Source organism: Plectrocnemia conspersa, unplaced genomic scaffold (genome assembly GCF_051122295.1).
Source record: "Plectrocnemia conspersa isolate PC_06_02 unplaced genomic scaffold, ASM5112229v1 ptg000004l, whole genome shotgun sequence".
Classification (NCBI taxonomy): Eukaryota; Metazoa; Arthropoda; class Insecta; order Trichoptera; family Polycentropodidae; genus Plectrocnemia; species Plectrocnemia conspersa.
Genome location: NW_028277168.1, coordinates 4,462,356 through 4,477,048, shown reverse-complemented (window position 1 = coordinate 4,477,048; position 14,693 = coordinate 4,462,356). Strand labels below are relative to the sequence as shown.

General features: G+C 26.6%; 1 protein-coding gene across 3 annotated transcripts in view; it reads right to left on the bottom strand.

Moving 5' to 3' along the window:
• Window positions 1–14,693, bottom strand: part of dpr18 (defective proboscis extension response 18) — a 118,299-nt gene that overhangs the window by 82,247 nt on the left and 21,359 nt on the right. The gene's annotated exons all lie outside the window — the stretch shown is intronic.

The window sequence follows — 14,693 nt, the reverse complement described above, 5'->3', positions numbered from 1 at the left end:
TTAAAATATTCGTACAAATTTAATTGTATATAATGAAAAAATCTTTATAATTTTTTTAGAAAGAATTCTTGATCTTAGATTTTTCCCAAAAAATTTTCGAAATAATATTTGCGTAAATAATTCACTACAATATATTAATAAATAAGTGGTAATTCTAGAGTAACATACATGTTTTATTAAAAGACGCCAAGTTTGACTATGCAGTCTAATTGGTCTGAATAAGTATTTTTTTTCATTTGCTGCTCTAAGAGCATTAGCATCTTAAGGACTTTTCTGCATTTAAATTTTATGACTGATACTGACATTTGATTTACAAATGTATTATTTAATATATATCAGATAGATAAACTTAATAAGTAACAAAATCACACTACTCACGAAAGCTCAATGCAGGAAGCTGTATCTTTAGTGGGTCTAAGTTTTACTTCATTATTTAAAAAATTTTTCCATAAACTTATCAATGGCGATGACAAATAAATTATACAATAACTATTTCATATGAAACACCGTAAAGTCCGAATTACATAGAAAAAAAAATATTGTGTCATATATTATATCGAGGAACTAATTGGATATAGTATACTACGAGCTACTACCACTAATGCAAAATATGATTCCACTAAGTGCTGCTTACAATTATTCTGACTAAAATAATAACCACAGGAAGAGGTGTGTTTTATCATACAATAACAGACCACACGTTTCAACAAATAGTCAGTAATTGTTAAAACTTTAATTTGATATTTTAATGTGTCAGAGTTTGCATCTTTGGAATATCATTTGTTCTAGAGCCTAGCGGCGTCAATTCACTAGATTTAAAATTTTAATAAATCAGCCTTACAATTATTTTTTAGAAGAAAAAAATTCAGCTATTAGAAACATAGAACAATCGATCAGAATGACACAGTTATAATCGATTAAAATTAATTATAAACTTAGAACAAAATTTGCATATTTTTAATAACACATTTTGTATTAAATACATAAAAGGGTTAAAAATCACAGCTTAGTAAGTCATCGGTATCTTATACCCATATCGATTTTCGCCATTTTAACCCAAATTTGAGAATATCTGACAGCATTCTTTACTACTATAATGCTCAGCACGATCTTTTTTCAAGGCCACTGGGTTGGACCGCCGCGTGTACATTTTTTTTACACCCCAAATAAGAAAAAAATAGGTCATTTTTGGGTCGTTTTTGACTCGTCCGGATTTTGTGACGGGCGGAATGTCTAAATTATGAACATTTTTTATACGGGTACGTGACCCAGAGGCGTACGCGCCATACTTTCCACCCGGGGCGCAATAAAACCTCGCGAGACCGCTTCGAGACACTTGACACAGCCGCCCATCGAGTCGTGTGTGAGGATCTTTACTTTCGGGGTAGATATAGAAAAATTAGAATAACTCTTTCGTCAAACGCGAACATCTGCCGGATAACATTTGTCACGATTTGTGGGTGTTTGAGGGCAGAGCACGTATCTCAACCTACACGACAGAATCGGATCTGTGGGAAAATTTTTAGCGAATAGAAAAATATGTGGCAATAAAACAAAAAATAAAAATACTATAACCAAGACTAATGCACTTTGAAAAGTTGCGGTACATCTGAAGAGCAGGTATTTATTTATTTAAATTAAATTTAAATTATCAGGTTTCTCAAATATACTCAATTAGTTTTTTTTTATTCTAGTATTACTCTGTATATTTCAATATACAAGTAAAATCTTATTTTTGACCCTTATATATCAATATTTTTTTCACAACCAAACTTATAGCGTGTCAGAAATGGCCATTAATGCGAACCGTGATCTTTAAACACGTCAGCGTGTTTAATGACATTTTGCGCTTAAACCCTTTGACTCTTTCATTGATGTCCACCGGGACTAATGTCGAACATCAGCACTCCTTTTATCCAACACACCTTTCACACGAGCGACATTATCCTGACCCACATAATCCTAAGCTCTCACGCCCTCGCCAATTAAGCTACGCCTTACCTTAATCATCGTATACATTAGTTTATACAAAGTGTGTATTGCTGAATGAGGGTAGATAATATACCATAAAAACATTATTTCATTGACTGACGCAATAATGTCGTACAATGAATGGTTCACTCAATTTTTTACCTATTGATATTAATAACAATACTATAATTAAGTGCTTAATGTCACTCTCAACACATTTTTTTCTGTTCCTAAGATAATAGTTGCGGTTTTAAGCCTTACCCGTTGTAACTGATATGCGTAAGAAGTTAATCAGTACCAATCAGGAATATATATAACAATAATTATGCGTTATTTCAAAAGTCAACTAAAATTATCATATAAAGTACGAAAATATTTCAGTGATGAAAAATTCTTTAGTTCTAGAGCATTTATTATCTCGAAATGTATTTTTGGCAATGGCTTGGTCATTGAAGACCTTTTACTGTAATAATTTATTCAAATACTTAAGCAAGTGATTATCTGTTGGCAAGATGTTTAATAAAAATTCCGGATAAACCACAATTACATAACTTATTCAACGTATGGTAAATCGTGCGATGTATGATCGAAAATTGGTATACGAGAGAATGAGACATTTCTTACAGGCGTCACAGTTTCTGGTACATTTTATCGATTTCTTGCTAATAACCCTTTCCGTTCTAGGTTTCAAGAAATAAATGAAAATTGTACCGAGTACAGACTACACGGGACAAATTCCCGAGAACCGTTCTCGATTCTGGAAAAATTCATAGCAAAAATATATTCATAAAAAAAGTAAAAACCGACCCCAAATAACAAATCTGAATTAAATTATTTTTTGAGATGTCTGTATGTACTGATGTATTTTAAGTATAAGTTCCTTTAGCCTTTTTTTGTACATATAAGAAATAAAAATAGCATTGCCTTCAAAAACACCCACTTTCTAGGAAGTATTATACTTTGACAAAAAACATTATTGTTTGAAGGGACAGGTTTTATTTTTTTGACGCGGCTCCGTTTGTGTTACAATTTATTTGCAAATTATTGTAAACTTAATTGCTTTTTAAATCTTAGTCATGAGAGGAAATATTCAAGGAATGTAAATTAGTAGGAGTAAATTTAGGTATTCGATCTGAATTTTCAGATTGACGAAAAAAGTAGAAACAATTATATAAATTTAATGTTTTTATAAATTGTATTATGAGTAATTTTCCAACAGAATTTTTTATAAATAATGCATTCGGTTTCATAAAATATTACATTTATAATCAAAAATTGAAATTACAAATATTTTACTTTTATAGTTGCTAAATATCTATAATGTATCTTATTAAAATAAATAAATTAAAAATAGTTTAAATGACGTCCCTGATCCTAAAACAAAATTTATCAGGTTATACCTACAAAGCAATCTAAAAAAACAGTCTCAAATCTATCCCAAAAATATTTTTTTAAATATTTCATTTCAGTAAAATCATATTATAGTACATTTTCACCAGTAGATGTATTTTTACCAGTGAAAATATAATTTAACTGGTGCTAGTAAAATTATATGATTTTAAGTTTTTCATATGTAGTAATAAATATATACGTTTATATACTTATCATTATTTATTTACATGCGATTTATAAATGTGTATTTTTTGGTGAAATTATATAAGACCAAATACATTTTCACCGATAGATGCATATAATTTGCTCTAAAATGTCTATAAAAATAAATATAGCAGTTGAACCATGCTTAATAAAAGTTCTAAAACTATTTATAGTTTCAGAAATTTATTTATAAGTTCAAAATACAACCTAAGCCAACTCATTGCCATGGAAAAAATAAGTGGAAGAATAAGTACAGATAGACTTAGCATCTCACATATTGCTGAATAGTTTGTCTGGAATTAGATATTAAACTATGTTTTAAAAATATAGTAGCTATTTATACCGATATTTCAGTTAAATTTAAATATGAAATAAAGAATTACAAATATGTTGTTAAGGCATTTAATCGATTTTTTCGTATTATATGAAAAGGGGAAAATTTGTTTTTGTACGTCACAAAAAACACAACTTTGTTAGCAGAACTTTACGATTGCAATATAGAGGAAACAAAAGGAAAGGTCATAATGGTTTTGAATTACAACGAAACAGAAAAAAAGTAGAAAATAAAAGCACCCAATATTATTCTTGCTTGAGGCTTACAATAAAATGGCTAGTTATGATTTTTTTAAAAGCAAAATATATCTAATTCGAATAGCCTTAATTTTTAGACATAAAAAATCTAAATAAAATATAACAGTGGCAAGGATATTGTAATTACTGATTTTTATTATATTAAAGTATGTATTCAAAACCTATATGACGCTTATAAAAAATATGTTATTTGTACATATATAAAAAACTAAGATCGAGCCATTTCTATATTTGCACATAACACTTGAGTTAAGGATAAAAAAATCGAATAAAAAATATCGTCGAAATGTGATTGAATGCTATAAGTTATACCTTATACAACAACTTAATAAAAAAATCAAGTATTTGTAAACAAAAATAAAAACAACAACTTTAATTGGCATAAGTACTTGTGAAAATCAAAATGGTTTCATAAAACTATTTTTTTCACGTTTATTGGAATAATATCTAAGAAGCAATGTTTTAAGTAGGAGTAAATACAGAATAATGCTTATTTTAGCAGACGGATCTAAAAACGGTATTTACGAACAATTTAAAGAAACAACACAGGCATTAGGGATTAAAAGGTTAGTGGTAAATGTGAAAAGTGCGATGTTAAATGGCACTAAAACATAGCATTCTTAACAATCACAAATCTACAGTTATGTATTAGGCAATATCATCAATTAGAAAACCAAAAAAAAAGAGACTTTAAAATTTTATCGCAATACTCAGATCAGATTTATTAGGAAGATATTATGTGTTATATTTAACTTATAAAATTAATTGGTAATGGCACGTGGCAGATTCTGAGATTAAGAGATAAATTAACTCAAAACTAAAAGATCAAATGTACCTCGTCGTTAATTTAATTTTTTTTATGACAGGCTACAATCATATTAAGTGTTTGTTTTCATGTAAGTATTTATTATGTATAGAATACTAAAGTAGCGAAATAAAAACAAGATTGAAAGAACACTAAAGAGTGCTCAAACTAAAACGACTTTTATCCTCGACTATATTTTAACGTCCCTGGGTCACGAACAAAGTTTAACTTGAAACAACTGGCAATTATTCATAAAAGCAAAACAAACAACAATATATTATCACTATTTGGTGTATTTTCAACCGAAACAGTAAATCTATATTGAATTATTCAATACATAAAACACATTATTTCTATTCTTGTCGATAATGTGGAGGTCAAGCGTTCTAGATAGAGTTGTATTTTTTTTTATTGTTGTGGATTGCTCTTTTCCGTTCACGCACAGAAAAATACAAACTGTAGTTTGTACAAAAAAAGTTAATAAAAATATATTGCAGCGATTACTTATAATTTATATATATTTATTTTTCTATAAGGTTTTCTATAAAGATTTTATTTATATAGTATGTGCTCGAAAACTATAATTATTAATTAGAAAATACATTAAATTAAGTCAAAAAAACATTGAAATGCATTTTTATTTTTTAAATAAATAAAAATAAATATTTATGCTAATCCTTATCACTACAATATTTTAAAATTATTAAAAATATTTCTCTAATTACTACTAAAATGCTTAAATTATGTTTACTCCATTGTAACACATTAGGCTAACGTCTTTATTGTTACAACGGACGATTTATAATAAATAGATATCTTAAGGAGGTAAAAAAATTGTGATATTTCTATACTACATATAAAATAGTAAAAGCATTGGTGGGAAAAAAGCGGCTCATGGGCCGCATCCGGCCCGTTAGCTGAATTTATTCGATGAGATTCTGCTCAAATTAATCTAATAATTAAAATTATAATTTTAAATAAAACAAAGTTAATCGAGATACATTAATATATAAAAATTATTAAATTCCGTAACGTTACGAGGTTATGTTACGTTAAAATATTTTATATCCTTAACCTTGCTCAGTAAAAACATATTTGACCTAGCTCAATAAAAACATTTTATATACTAACAATATTTTAAAGCTGTTCGAATGTAGAGCTTTTGGTTACGTGCATCATAATTGTGGCTTAAGCCGCATGAAAAAAAATTGTTTTTTTAGATTCCATTATAGCGATATGTATGGAAGTCTGTCGATGCAAATAGCAGTCGTCAGGCAATGCATAATAATCATACATTTCCGATGGATTTATGTATTTATTGAAAATATATTTTCAGAAATAGATCCATCGAAAAAAATAATATCGTAAAATAGTATCGTAAGTGTCGTAATTTTCAAAATGTGTGAAAAGAAAAATGTTTGTTTTCTTTCTACAGTATTAATGCTTTACGTTTGGAATATAAAGAATGTGTGTAGCTGTTTTTAAATAGTATACATTAAAAAGACAGCTTCAATCAAAACGTCAGAAAAAATACCAAAAAAATGTCAAGCGCAGAGATGAAAATAAATAATATTGACAAAATTATGGCTAGTAACTTTATTTACCATAAAACTGCAAAGACTAATATGTGAATTCATTAAAAATTGCATCTTTGATACAGGAGATTCATCATATCACGACAAAAATAATATTTTCGAATGCATAAGCTTATCTACATTACAAGACGTATTAATGATATTGTACAAATCTTAATTACGAAAAAATGCTAAAAAGTGCGGTTATTACGCATTATTTTTGATCATAATAATAAAGAATAAGCAAGCTTAGTAGCAATGAAAAATACTACTAGGAGTAAAAACTACTTATTTGAAGTTTATAAATGTGTTCCTGATTTATGTATAGACTATTATATATTTTTATAATAACTAAAGCAAATATTGGGTAAAATAATCGGTGATTAATTCTAATCAATCGATCCAAATAAACAAATTAAATGCTGTTGTAAACTTTTGTATAATTTTTAGATATTGAATCTACATATCTATATATGTAGATTCTACATATCTATATATTCTGTGATGTATTTTAGGCCGATTCTATTATTAAAAAAATAATAAAAAATAAATGAAACTGACACCATGGCTACAAGATTTTTGATTTTCGATTATTATTCTAAATTATTTTAATAAATTAAATTTTAAATTACAAGCAAAAACATAATTGTACTTAAAATATTAAATTTTAATAATGCATTTATAGCCAAATATTTACTTTTTTCTAAGAAACATAGAAAAGGAAAATTCTATCACTTTCTCGTTACAGAAAAAATGTGATAGAAATTTCAATACCCAGATGCGGAATTTTACCGCTGATTTTAAAGAAAATACAAAATATTTTATATTGGTTAAATTAACATTTTCATATGACGTGGTCAAAGTTCAATAAATAATTTTATTAAAATTAATAAAATAACAATGCGAGAATCTTTTGAAAATCAAATAAAAATTATAAGCACTTTTAGATTTTTATGCGGCTTTAAATGATTTAAAAAAAATATAAAATCAAACAAATAGTTTACTGATAATAACTAACATTTCATTTTGTGAATTTTTTTTTAACATTGTACTTTTATTGTGTTACTAAACCACTATGACGAATTGAGTTTAACATTGTACTTTTATTGTGTTACTAAACCACTATGACGAATTGGGAAAACCTAATATATCATAGTAGCTAAATATGTCCTGTTATTTGATCGTTTTTTTATGTATGTTATAGACTAATTATTGAGCTCCTTTGTTATTTAAATTAAGCTTTTTATATAGAGACGGAACATGAGGGTCTAAATCTATTTTTTATAAATTTTCGTAGCATGTGTTTTTATTATTTGTTAGAGAAGCATTTTCTAAAATCCCTAATAAAATTAAAACAAACTTGTCTGTGGCGCTAATTATAATATAATTATCATGATTACAAAAAAAAAATATTTTTAATATTAAATATTTTTATATGATAATTTTTATGTAATTTTAAAAATAATTTACCCAACCGCCTCCAATTATTTTCTGACTAGCTTTGCCCCAAAACGGTCCAAGAAATAATCAATCCGACACGCCCTATTAAACAATTTCCCACTCCTGATTAATTATATTAAATAAAAATATTTGTATTTATATTATTTGCTATATAACGCCCTATTCTCAAGATGCTAATTTAATTGAAAATCTATAGATGTTTGCTAATCAAATTAAATAATACCTGACATGTTAATTTTACCATCACACTTATACTTATTATTAATATAATATTGAGCTCAATAAAATGCAATTAGTACTTATGTGGCTTATACTACTTATTTATTATGAAAGTCAAATTAGAGATTCTGGTTATATTACTTATTATTTCATATATTTTTTAGGATGATCTCACTATCTTAGTATGCCATTCGCTGAGCTCTCTAATAGCTCCCTTAGCAGCAACATTGGCAATCGTCAAATAATCCCTAACGACAAATCCAATGTAATCCTGATTGACTCACTGTTACCAATGGGTACAGAAACTACATGGAGAGTATCTCGTAAAATATATTATTCTTAAGCTACTTAATATCAACATGGCCGACAGGTGATTACGAGCAAACGTTCCGCACGTGTGAATTTTATATTGAGGTTTTTAGTACGGCCTTTTGTCACGCACTATGTATATAAATTATTCCTTTAGAATAATATGAATTTCATTAAATATTTTATTCGAAGAGATTTTCTTATCGCGCAACAATAACTTGTTTTGATGTGCCATTTTGGCCAAATTAAATAATGGCGCACCGAATACAAACAAACGGCGAAAGGCGCGACATAAAATTTCGTATTGTCTTGTCGTTATTTTTGTATTGTTTTCGAGAGAATGGATGCGAAGAAAAAATAAAAACCAATTTTTATCTGCCATAGCCATGATATACACCATAATTGATTCGCCTCTATAGTATGTTTATCTAGAAGGTATATAAAGTGTGATTTTTTTATCTTCAAGATAATATACAAAATATAAAATAATAAGTGGATAAATTCTAGTTAACTTATATGTATTTAGCATATGTTTTAATACGGGTCACAGAATTTCCAAGTAAAGTTTCTATGGGAGTGTAAATTCTAGGAATTAATTAGTCTATTTTGCACAATTCCACGTAAATATGATTACACATAAATGCATGAAGTATTTAACGACGTGGTGGTGTCAATTAATGAGAAACATCAAAATAAATTACATATAATAATAAAACTATCGTATAAGTTCATTACAGATCAATTTGAAAATATTAAAAAAATATGCTACCTCTTCTGAATAATTTTCTTTAAGGTAAAAAAAATAAGCAAATAAATTATCTTATTAATATAAATGTGAAAAAAGTCTTTAGCACAAATATTTATTAAATAAAATATTTGTATTTATATACCAAAGATGGAGTAATCATTTACGTACATATATAAGCATACATATAAATTTAGAAGTTTGATTAACATTCCGATAATATAAATTATGTATATTCGCGTTTAAGAACTTCTCGCTATAAATTTTACTGATAAGGCGACGACAATAATATTATTTCAACTCTCACAACTATATAATTTTGTTCATAATATTTGTTAAAAATTTAGCTGATAGCAAATCAAACTGAAAATAAATTCTAAAAAAATAATATAATATAGTAACTATTATTAAATAATATATTATTTTTACAAAGTTTGAGCTTTTTAATTGCAATACATACATGCTGCCATAGCATTTGAAATTGATATATATATATATTTAAAATATATGTTAGTATTTAAATTATAACGATAAATACTAATTTAGCAGCGAATCCATGAGGTGTACAATTAAATACTTAACCGAGTCTGTGCATTCACTGCACGTATGATTTTAACCCGCTTAGGTGTACTCGAATAAACACAAACAAGGAACACGTGGTTGCATACAAACATTTTAATTTATTTTCTCTCTATCGAAAGCAGTTCGAATCGTAGCGAACTTAGTTGTTTGTGTTTAAAACGTGTGAATGCACCAAATTCGCCCAACTCAATCCATGCTCGAATCCAATTAGTACTGTTTAATCAAGTCTGCTTCAACTTGGATACAATTAACAAGCTATCAATCAAGGGGCTTTATAAATCTAATTGTTTTTGATTCGTAATATTATATTTATATTAATAATAAATTAATATTTTCTAAATAAATTTGACAAATAATATATTTTAAATGGAATCTCTCTAAAATTAAAAATATTTGTCTACAATTTTTATAATCAGAATTTCAGTTTTTTACAACAAATATTAATTAGTTTTATGACAGCTTTTTAATTTTATTTAATTATTTATGTCAAATAAACATAAAAATAAACACTAGACATAAATTATTATTATAGTTGGAGTTAAAGTAATTTTTTAGTGCTATGTTGATTAATTTACAATATAATCATATTTCTCATTAAAACTGTATTTATTTACACATTAAATGACTTTTATTAAGTGTTTATTTTTACATTTTATTTGTTTTAATTGTAAATATAGTCAAATTTACACTATTTATCACATAAATATGTGCGTAATCTAGACAGTACGTGCGTTTTTTTAATTAACTACAAAGTAATTGAAGTTAATTAAATAAACGTAATATGAATTAGTATATTAATCTGTACATATATTTAAGTGTATATTATTTTTGTAGTTAAAAAATCGTATTAAAATCAAGTTCAACTCTTATAGAACTGGGGTAACGGTTAACCATTTATGCAGTATCGCCGTACATGTACGGCGGTCGAACTTTCATTGTTTTAAAATATCCCAAATAATATTTAAATACGTATATAACTGAAAAATAATAAAATTAAAAAAATTTAATGTAAATGATTTCAATAGAAATATAATATAAATAACGAAAAAAATATAATTTGTATTAATTTTATAAAAAAATTTTGAGGGCTTCTGAATTTCAATGAAAAATACCACAATAACTAAATAATATATTAAATATATATATATATATATATTAAATTAACTTATTTTTAAAAATAAATTATTAAAAACATAATATTACAAAAAAGTAGTAAAAAAATCAAAGCAATAAAACGATAAAAATCGCTAATTTTTTTCTAATTATCTATAAACGCAATACAATTTTTGGCAAATCACATCAGGTGCTAATGTTGGTGAGCCAATTGCATCACTTGCATATTTTTCCAACGAATCTAATCAAATATATCCGCGCTTTGAATTAATGAAACTGCAAGGTCAATAGAATCGAAGGTCGATAACGCAAGGAGAAGATTGAAATGACGGTTTTTATGCAAATAGACGCATTGTCTATTCATATTTTGTACCCACAAAAGAGTTGCTTTTATGGTGCCGGGTGGAAGCTGACAGAAAGTAGTATCTGGGAAAATTATGATATTAAGTATTATTTTATTTTTCGAAATGCGCTGCTATTACCTTTCCATTTTTCATAAGTTTAACCTAAGCGTTTTTTCTGTCATTAGTGATTTGCTAACATAATAAGGTTTATTGCCATAATTATTTTATTATTTATTACTACTACTTTTGAAGCATAATTATATATTAAAATTTAAATGTTGTAAGTTACGCGTTAATTATAAATCTGTTATTCGTTATCTTAACACGTGTACTTTTTGTGTAGTTAATAACAATTTAATTAGGATCGTTTATAATTAAATAGACTGTGTATAATTTTACATTTAAATAATGTTATTAAATCTGTAAAAAATATTAATTAAAATTAACGGAAGCGCAATACTCTATATATAGACATACATTAAGCATTTATAATAACGATTTTTATATTAAAATTTAAAGCCCAAATTTTACCGTACAGTATTATATTATACACGATAGTATAAATGTAATATAAAATTATTTTTGCATGTCATGTTTTGAAAAGAATTTTTTTTTATTCTATTCACAAAAATAACGTTGTAAATTTGGTGGGTTTAAATATAAATTTCTTTGTGCATTGTTATTATATATTTTTTAATATAATAATTGCTCTTTATTTCTAATTAATATATGCTCAAAAAAAAAATGACCACTCAAAGTCGAGCATCGAACTCATCAATAATCTGGCAATCGCAGCGGGAAATTTGTCACTATTTTTTCGCAGCGTTTTCCTTAATAAACGCTGAAGGTAACTTTATCAAGACTAACTGATCAATTGTGTTTTTGCACGGCAAGACTTTCCACGGCATGATGGTGATTGATGAATAGTAAGAAAAACGGCTCAGAGAGAGAAGACGTTTTCAGAATGAAAAGTTGGCTTTCGCTCGGCCGGAAAGTGACTCGCGAAAAGCTTGAGACGTAACGTTATTTTTTTGCCGTAATTATTTGATCGTGAGCTTAATTCTTTGGCTTATCATTTATGATGTAAAAAATAATGGATTAATTAGTTACATTATATAATATTTCGGGGCGAACCTTAATTTATTACCGCTGCCTACTCCGTAGAGAAAAATAACCTTTTTAACAGCGGATATTAGTTTTAAAGTTTTTTAATTAATTACTAGTTATATATTATGACGAGAAAAGCATATTTTTATTAACCAAGAAATTTTTACATCAACCTAAAAATAATAAAAAAATAATAATTTTATCTGTAAATAATAAGATCAATCAATAGTGTATTAAAGTAAGATTTGTTCCATAAATAAAATATAAAAAATATAATTAGGGTTATACTGAGTCATTCATAAGCTACTTTTTTTAATAAACATAAATACAGTTTTCTTGCCAAAAATCAGAAATATACTAAAACTGTAAGAATAAGGGATGGAATCGCAGCTATCTATGAATACACGCCAAGACGATACAAATACATTTTTTTTCTGAATTCTGAGTGTATCAAATCAAATGTATATTAGGTCATTAATCAATAATAACAACTACACACATTTTATTTGTAAAGAGCAAGTAATTAGATCTAATTTGACATGATACATCACATCTATGTAAATGTTTCATTGTAACGTAATGTCAAGAATTTTTTTGATTACTTAATTTATCTAATATACCAAAATAATATAAAAAAATAAAGTGTAACTTGTTCTATTTATATATTAAAATCCGCGGTTTCACAATGCATTAGTTAAAGTTAAGTAAAATTTCGCATACATTACGTACATTATACGCGAAATATTTATAAGCGGGAAATGCTCAAGATTAAGCTGAAGCTTAAGAATTTCCATAATGAGATGAAAATTAGTGAGCAGGAAAATCTCGTTTTACATTTCTACCGCCGCCAGCGCAATATATTCATTGTGATTTGAAATTTGATGAAAAAAAAGCAGACCTCTAAGTACCTACACTTTTTCCATACCTGCTTGTGCCACACAGCGTGAATAAACGCAAATACAATTTTAATATTAAATTTCACCGTATACTCGTATTAATTTTGCTTTACAGCCAAAATATAGGTATATTAATAACACAGGGTGTGTAAAAAGGCTTCCTTCGTCGTTTTCTCCATAATTGAGAATTATTATCTATTATATATGAACATACATATGTATTATTGTATTTGAGTCGCTCATAAGCAAAAGTTAAAAATTTGCAATTTTACCATAAAGTATGTATCATATATATAAAAATCTTATTAGAAAGCATCGATTGTTTTGTTGTAAAAAGAGACAATTTTAAAGAGCTATTTATTTGATGATATTCGTTACTGATTTTTCCTGTAACAAATCGTTATTTAGAATATTTTAATTAAAAAAACAAGTGCATCAACTAAAAAAAAAATGCTTTTGATAACATATTTTAAAAGACAGTTCCTTAATTTAACATAAGTTTAAGATTTATCAAAAGATGTACTCGCAACAAAAATTTATATGTGTTTGAACTTTTTTACTGTATTTAATTAATGGAATTTACAAATGTAATATGTAATTCCTAATCAAATGTAATTTTGTCGGATTCGTTAACTAAACCAGATTTCTATCTATAATTAGATGGAAGGATATACGCATATCATAAAAAAGGATCAGTTCTACTCGCGATAAAAGCATTTCCAATCTGCTTTATCGGCCAAAATTAATTTATATTCATAGAAATTCGCCATTATTTTTTAACTCGTTACGGCTGAGAGTATACATACTGAGACAAAGCGTATTTATTAAATTAAGCGAAGAAAACAAATGATCGCGTATATGCAGATCCCAATAACTTCTGGATCTTGGAACAGATTTACTTTTTATTGCTCATTTTATAATAAAAAATTAGTGTTGTATGACAACAATCATTGTATCTAAAGGTAATATAGTAAATCCTATTTTAAAGCTAAAAAAAATATTTTTTGTTGATGGTGGGATTGCAAAAATATTGTGAATTACGAAACTCTTAAGTTTGGCCAAACCATAACAACAACCTTTCATTTGCAATGCAGTAAATTTAAAATGCAGACAATTGTAAATTAAACTTAACAAAATGTTTTAAATCAAAGCTTTCAAAATTGTATGCTAATGGAATTTAAAAAAATTCAAGAGGTGGGAGAAAATAACATGTTAAAAAAAATGGAATTTTAAAATTAAAACACATAAATAAACATTCAAAAGTTATATTTTTGTGATAAAATCATAACATGTTTTGAAGACTTCGAAGACATGGTATTAAACAGAGTCAAATTTATTATTAAGCGGAAGACATAATAATCCTTTCGGAAAAAAATTTAT